This window comes from Ochotona curzoniae, unplaced genomic scaffold, assembly GCF_017591425.1.
Source record: "Ochotona curzoniae isolate NIBS_2020 unplaced genomic scaffold, NIBS_Ocur_1.0 contig_3819, whole genome shotgun sequence".
NCBI classification, from domain to species: Eukaryota; Metazoa; Chordata; class Mammalia; order Lagomorpha; family Ochotonidae; genus Ochotona; species Ochotona curzoniae.
This window is the reverse complement of record NW_024466004.1, coordinates 934,116-942,389: the sequence shown is the minus strand read 5'-3', so window position 1 is coordinate 942,389 and position 8,274 is coordinate 934,116. Positions and strand designations below refer to the sequence as shown.

The 8,274-nt window shown below is 48.2% G+C and overlaps 1 pseudogene; it reads right to left on the bottom strand.

Moving 5' to 3' along the window:
* Positions 1-301: 301 nt before the first annotated feature.
* Positions 302-847, bottom strand: LOC121158501 (annotated as a pseudogene).
* Between the last annotated feature and the right edge of the window lie 7,427 nt (positions 848-8,274).

The window sequence follows — 8,274 nt, the reverse complement described above, 5'->3', positions numbered from 1 at the left end:
AAGTTTTGATTTTCTGAACGATTTATTTGAAAGGCATAGTTATGGGTGGGAGGGAGAGAGAACTCATGCCAGAGAAAATGAATCAATCTGTCTACTGGCTCACCCCCAAGCGATCGGGCAATCCCCCACTTCCTTCCCAGACTCATTAGCAGGGAGCTGGATGGAAGCGGAGCAGCTGTGACTCCAACTAATCCTCAGCTGTTTAGCCTGATGTACCACCATGGCAGCTCTACTTAGACTTTTTTTTTCACTTTTTAAATGTTTGTTTGTTTATTTTCATTGCATTTATTTTATGTTGCAATTACTCCTGGGCCATAAGTTTTTGTTTCTTCATTTTCTTCTGCGCCACCTCCTCCTCGGGCTTGGGGAGGTCAGTGAGGATCATCTTGAAGTGGCACAGGGCGCTCATGCATGGGTTGATGCGGCCGTGCGCTCTGTAAGTGCAGCAGTGCATCTTGGGGGCCTTGTTCACCTGGATGTGCTCATTGACCAGGGAGTCCACGTCCAGACCCTTCAGTTCAGCATTGCTCTCTGCGTTCTTCAGCATGTGCAACAGAAACTTGGCACTCTGGGCCAGCGCCCCTGGGTCCAGCACCACTGCTTGGACTGTGCTCAGTGGCCCATGCCGCTGGAAGGGCACACACTGCTCCTTCAGCATGACACCCTTCAGGTACTTGGTGGCCTTGTGGACGTGCTTGCCCTTGACCGCTGCGTGCTCTCTCGGGTGTTCTTAAAGTGGACGCGCAGGTTTGAGCCCCTGGACTTGCATGACTTGGTGGGGTTCTCGGGGTCCAGCAAGTAGCGAACCATCTCGGCATGAGGTCACTCTCACCGGGGCCACTTCCAGAAAGAGTAAATGTTTATTTTTTGCTTATTTTAATCTGAGAGGACAGTGCTGTGGTACGGTGAGTGAAGCTGTCACTTTGCAGTGATAGTATTCCATATCCAAATGCTCTGTTTCTGATCCAGCTTCCTGCTAACGCAGCCGGAAGGCAGCAGACGATGCCTTGAGTTCTTGGGCTACTGTCACTTGTAAGAGATAAGATGGAGTTTTGGGACCCTGGCTTCACTGTAGGCCAGCCCTGGCTATTGTGGCTATTTGGGGAATGAACCAGTGGATAGAGATGGACCTGGCTCTCCCTGTCACTCTGCTTGTCAAATAAATAAATAAATAATAAATCTTTTTTTTTTTAATGCTAGTACAGTACACTAATACAAACAAACAAAAACACCTACTTCAAAGGCAGACTGAAAGAGAATGAGGGTGCTGTGGCATAGTGGCTAAAGTCCTAGACTTGCATGTGCAGGGATCTAACAGGTGCCGATTCTAATCCTGGTGGTTCCGCTTCCCATTGTTTCCTGCTTGTGGCCTGGGAAATCAGTCAAGGATGGCCCAAAGCCTTCCTTGGGACCCTGCACCTGTGTGGGAGACCCAGAAGAGGCTCCAGGATTCTGGCTTCTGACTGGCTCAGCTCCAGCCACTGTAGTTGCTTGGGGAGTGAATCAACGGATGGAAGATCTTCCTCTCTGTTTCTTCTCCTCGCTATGTATCTGACTTTCCAATGAAAAGAAATACATCTTTAAAAAAGAGAGAGAGCATGACACTGAGATAGTGAGAGAATAGGACAGAGAGAGACAGACATTCTCCCAATTGCTGGTTCAATCCTGAAATGCCTGAATAGACAGGGCTGGGCTAGTACCAACCTGGATTTCAGAACTCCATCCTGTGCCCTGTGTGCCTGACAGTGATCCAGGTACTTAAGCCATCATCTTTAGCCTTCTAGGATGTATTAGCAAGAAATTGGATTAAAAGCAGAGTACCTGGAACTCCAGCTGGTATTCTAATATGGGATGCTGGTTATACAAGCATTGGCTTACCCTGCTGTACCTCACAGCCTGCCCCTATCCTGCCATTTTTAAATTAAGTTGCTTTTTAAAATATTATTATTAAATAGCAAGAGTTCTTTGTATGTACTGGATAAAGCCCATGGTTGCTAATATCTCTTGTGAATATTTTATCAGTCTATGACTTGGTTATTGATTTTTTTTCAAGTACATATTTTATTAAAATTTGAAGGCTGGGGCCCATCTTGGGATACTGTGGATCAACCCCCTTGTGATGCCAAGTACTCAATCAGAGTGATAATTCTGATTCATTCCCCAAATAGCCCCAACAGCTAGGGCTGGGCCAGACTGAAATCAGAAACTATATCTTGGTCTCTTGCATGGATGTCAGCAGCCATCTTCCACTGCTTTCTCAAGCACTTTAGCTGGGAGCTGGATCAGAAGTAGAGCAGATGAAATTTGAACCAGCACTTGGATATGGGATACTGGCACCCCAAGTGTCTGTTTAACGCACTATGCCACAATGCCAACCTTATCAGCCATCTTGAATTGTTTATGGTGTGAAAACTATTTTTCCATACGAACACACACTTGTTCTAGCACTATTTTCAAAAAGATTTCACGAGCTCAGTGTGGCTTAGCAGCTAAAGTCTTCACCTCACATGCGCTGGGATCCCTTATGGGTGCTGGTTCATGTCCCGGAGGCCACACTTCCCATCCGGCTCCCTGCATGTGGCTTGAGAAAGCAGTCAAGGATGGCCCAAAGCCTTGGGACCCTGCACTCACATGAAAGACCTAGAAGACACTCCTGGCTCCTGGCTTTGGTTCGGCACAGCACCGGCCGTTGTGCTCACTTGGGGAGTGAATCATCGGATGGAAGATCTTCCTCTCTGTCTCTCCTCCTTTCTGCATAGCTGCCTTTTTAATAAAATAAGTAAATCTTACAATTTTTTTTCTTGTTTGTTATTGTTACAGAAAGAGAGAGCTTTCACCCACTGTTTCTCTCCTCAGATGGCTGCTTCTGCAAAGCCCAGCCTGCAGGGCCATGCCATGTGACAAAGTCCATGATTGGCAAAGTCAGGCTGCAGGGAGGCAGATGTTCTTGAGATAGCAAGCTCAGAGTTTGCCCACGTGGAGGTACATCCTGTCTGCCTCCTCCCAGGTGTTCCGCAGTCATCTCCTTGCGGTCATGAAGACACGTCAGCATCAATGCTGCCAGTGCTTTCCCGGGAAAGAAAAGCTGCTGGCAGAGGCGAGAAGCGTTCCCTCCTTCAGTGTGTTGGGAGAGCTCCCTGTAGCCGCCACCCCTCTTTATTTTGTCTTGGAGTCTTTTTTATATTTCCAATTGCTTGCCGCTCCTCCTTCAACCCTGCATGCTGCTGCACATTTCTGGCATAGAATAGGCTAAAGTCAGGAACCAGAAGCTTCATCTGGGTCTCCCACCTGGGTAGCAGGGGCCCAAACACTTGGGTCATCTTCTGCTGCTTTTCCCAGGCTATTAGCAGGGAGCAGGATGGGAAGTAGAGAAAATGGGACTTGAACTCGTGCCCATATGGGATGCTGGCACTGCAGGTGGTGACTTTACACAGTATGCCACAATGCTGGGCCTTGAATTGTTTATTTTTGAACTGTTATATTTTGAGAATTCTTTTTTTTTAAGATTTATTTTTATTATTTTTTATTGGAAAGGCGGATATACAGAGAGGAGAGACAGAGAGGAAGATCTTCCATCTGATGAGTCACTCCCTAAGTGAGCACGATGGCCCATGCTATGCCGATCCGAAGACAGGAGACTCTTCCAGGTCTCCCATGCGGATGTAGGGTCCCAAAGCTTTGGGCCGTCCTCGACTGCTTTCCCGGGCCACAGGCAGGGAGCTGGATGGGAAGCGGGGCTGCCGGGATTAGAACCGGCGCCCATATGGGATCCCGGGTGTGCAAGGCGAGGACCTTAACCACTTGCGCCACCGTGCCGGGCCCGAGAATTCTTTTTTCCAAAGATTTACTTACTTTTTCTTATTTGAAAAGCAGATTTGAAATTTAAAAAAAAAAAAAGAAAAGCAGATTTGAAGAGAGAGGGAGAGATCTTTTTCAAAATTTGTTTATTTTTATTGGAAAGGTAGATTTACAGAAAGAGACCGAGAAAGATCTTCCATTTTCTGGTTCACTCACCAAGTGGCCACAATGGCCAGGAGTCAGGAGTTTCTTCTGGATCTCGCACATGGGTACAGGGTTCCAAGATTTTGGGGCCATCTTCATCCTCCTCTGCTTTGCCAGGCCACAAGCAGGGAATTAGATAGGAACTGGAGCATCCAGCATGTGAACCAATGCCCATTTAGAATCTTGGCACTTAGAAAGTGAGGAATCAGCCACTGAACAATTACGCCAGGCCTGGGCGAGATCTTCTATCTGCTGGTCACTCCCCAAACAGCTGCAATGACTAGAGCTGGGCTGGTCCAAAGCCAAGAACCCAGAGCTTCTACGGGGTCTCCCTCGTTGGATGCAGGGGTGCAAGGCCTTGAGCCATTCTACGCTACTTTCCCCGGTCATTAGCAGGGATCTTCCAAGTGGAACAGCCGGACTCGAACAGGCACCCATATGGAAACTGGCATCACAGGTGATGGTTTAACCCTCAGAGCCACAGTGCCACCTTCCCCCTCACCTAGTGGTATCTTTTTTCTTTTTTTGTTCATTTTCCATTAATCTTTACTGAAAAGATACAAAGCTAAGTGGATTAGCCTAGGGGAACCATTAATGTTGTTCTTGAGCTGCTGTTACATATTCTGAATATTCAACTAATATATATATATATATTTTTTTAATTGGAAAGGCAGATATACAGAGAGGAGAGACAGAGAGGAAGATCTTCCGTCCGATGATTCACTCTCCAAGTGAGCAACGGCCCATGCTATGCCGATCCGAAGCCAGGAGCCTCTTCCGTGTCTCCCACACGGGTGCAGGGTCCCAAAGCCCTGGGCCGTCCTCAACTGCTTTCCCAAGCCACAGGCAGGGAGCTGGAAGGGAAGCGGGGCTGCTGGGATTAGAACCGGCGCCCATATGGGATCCTGGGCGTGCAAGGCGAGGACCTTAACAACTTGCGCCACCGCGCCGGGCCCTCAACTAATATTCTTAACAGTAAAATAACACCTTTATGTAGACATCTCTTTAGAATAGATTATACCAATAGCAGTTAATCATCTATACATGCACAAAAAACATGCCAAACTTCCCTTTGAATGATATACAAATACAAGACAAAAATCATTGCCTTGGGTGTGCTTCTTTGATGAATTTTTAAAAAAAGATTTATTTTTATTGCAAAGTCAAATATATATAGAGAGGAGGAGAGACAGAGAGGAAGATCTTTGGTCTGTTGATTCACTCCCCAAGTGACAGCAATGGTCTCCCACACGGGTGCAGAAACCCAAGGCTTTGCTTGACTTCCCAGGCTACAAGCAGGGAGATGAATGGGAATCGGAGCAGACAGGATTAGAACTGGCACCCATATGGGATCCAGGTGTGTTCAAGGCGAGGATTTTAGCCACTAGACCACCGTGCAGGGCCCAATAAATGTATCTTTTTAAAAAGTAATGAAAGAAAACTTTATTTTTGGGGCTAGCAGGTTGGCTCAACTAGCTAATCCTCCACCTCCAAGAGCTGGCATCCCAAAAGGGTGCTGGTTTGTGTCTCAGATGCTCCAATGCTCTGGGACCCTGAATCTGCATCTGCATGAGAGACCTGGAAGAGGCTCCTGGCTTCTGCCTTCGGATCAGCTCAGCTCTGGTTGTTGCGGCCATTTGGGCAGTGAACCAGTAGATGGATGATCTTTCTCTCTGCATCTCCTCTCTGTACATATGTCTTTCCAATAAAAATAAAATAATTTTTAAAAATAAAGCTCTACTTTCATATTCTTGGAAGGTAGAGGAGAAATCTTCCATCTGCTGATTCACTCCCTAAATTCCTGCAAGAAGTCAGTGCTGGACCAGCCCAGAAGTCCAGAATTCCATCTGGATTTCCCATGTGGATTACAGAGGTCCAAGTACTTGAGCCATCCTCAGCTGCCTCCCTTTAGGGTGTTAGCAGGAAGCTGGATTGGAAGCGAAGCAGCCAGGACTTGTATGAAGCACTCCGGTATGGGATGCAAGTGTCCTGGCTCTGGCTTCACTTGTTGCACCACATTGCTGCACTTTTTCTGGACAAGGCCACGTGCTGAGATGTGGAGATGGGAATGTAAATGGTACAGTCCTTGGCCTCAGGAGGGTCCCAGCTAACTCGCTTATTACCTTGATCCTGAGGTATTAAGAGAAGAGTTCATCTCTCAGCTTTTAAGAAAGTAGCAGAAAGAGCTGATGTAGTAGGCTGAGGCTCTGCATGTGGTGGCAGCACCCCTTAAGGGCATTGGTTCATATCCCGTCTACTCCATTTCCCATGCAGCTCCCTGCTTGTGGCCTTGGAAAGCAGTAGAGGATGACTCAAGTCCTTGGGACCCTGCACTTATGTGGGAGACCTAGAGGAAACTCCTGGCTCTTGGATTCAGATCAGCTCAGCTCTGACCCTTGTGGCCAATTGGGGAATGAATCAGCAGATGGAAGATCCTTCTCTCTGTCTCTCCTTTTCCCTATAAATCTGCTTTTTCAATAAAAGTAAATAAATCTTAAAATGAAACAAAACAGAAACTTTACAACATAGGGAAAAAGCAAAAAAAAAAAATTAGGATAATGACTTACACAGAATGTGCTTAGATAGCCACGATTTCATGCTCACTGTTTCGCCTGTATTTTTCAGAAATTTTACAATGTGAATATCCCATTTTTACAAATGGAACTTATTATTTCGTCACAGGTATCTTATACATCAGGAAAAAAGCTAGAAAGACAAAGTGACTATTTGGGAATTCTGACCCAGAGGGATCATCAAAATGATAAACAATTCCACATCATGGGGACAGTGTTATGGTGCACCCAGTTGAGCCGCCCATTACGTGCCATAAGCACTGATACAGTCCCGGCTGTTCCACTTCAGATCCAGCTCCCTGCTAACGTACCCGGGAAAGCAGCAGAGCCTGGCCCAAGGGCTTGGGCCCCTGAATCCACATGGGAGACTGGGATGAAGCTTCTGGCTTTAGCCTGGCCCAGACCTGGTTGGGGTGGCCATTTGGGGAGTGAATCCACAGATGGAAGATATCTTCCTTTTTTGTAACTCTGCCTTCAAATACAAGTAAAAGTATACATTTTCAATAAAAGAAATTTCACACCTTGTGTGGCAAAGGTTGCATGAACTATCCACATTTACTTACAATACCTGTAGGGTAAAGAATGGGTTGGAGCTAAGAACACCTTATCCCTATTCTAAGGAGTTTAGAACATGATGCAGTTGGGGTTCCAGTCAGACCTTAAATCCAGATCTTTGTGACTGTGAGAAATATGAGTGAATCCAAAAAGGACACTAAGCAATTCACGGCCAGATCCCACAGAAAAAGGTCTGTGTGTCTGGGCCATTGTGGGGTCGGGCAGAGTACGTCTGACTTCTGCCAGTAGTCCACAGTTCACACCTCACCTCTCCTTCGAGGAAAGTGTCCGTCCGTATCTTCCTGGAGATTCTGACTTCCACACTACACACTCCTCCTGTGCGTCAGAAACGATTTTGTTTTATGGCTTTTCCGTAATACACACGTGTACACACACACGCACGAACACAGAATTTCTTCCTTTCTGGCTCTCACTCAACTTAAGAGGCAAGCCTCTTATTTTTGCACCAATAAATGACTGCAGGATATATCCTTGTTCTCTTTCATAGACCTCATGCTCCAATCCATTAAGAACGGAATTCTCCAGCTTCCGGCCATCACCTCAATGCACACGGCAGGACGCAGCCCTCACGCCCCCAGAACTGGTGCAGACACTTCTCTCAGGCTGCACTCCTCGTTGTGTTTCATTGCATCCCATGTTCTTCCTCCACACCCCTTAATATACCTTCCCCTCACAGGCAAAGCCACGGCCAAAAGGCATGACCTGGCGTCATCTCCCGCCGCGGACTCGCAGGGTGATCTTGGCCAACCCTCCCGCATCGCCCCACGGTGACCTGTGCAGCAGGACCGCGGGCAGCCCCCTCCACCCGTGCCCTCCTGCTTCCTATCGCTTCCTCCGCGGCTTCCCCCTCACGGTCCCCACGCCTACGCCGCCCGCGTAGCGGCAGCCTCGAGTCGCCCGGCCCTCTCAATTCCAGACGCTCGTTTACGCCACGCGGGCTGGGAGGGCGCTATTCTCGAACACGGGCTGCGCTGCGAGCGCGCGGCCGTCCCGCAGACCGGCGCGGCCTTACGCCGCTGACGCAGCGCGCCCAAGATGGCGGCGTGGTCGTCGGCGGAGGTGGCGGCGGCAGAGGGGGCGGCGGCCGCGGCAGCAGCGGCGACGGCAGCCGTGACGACGGCGG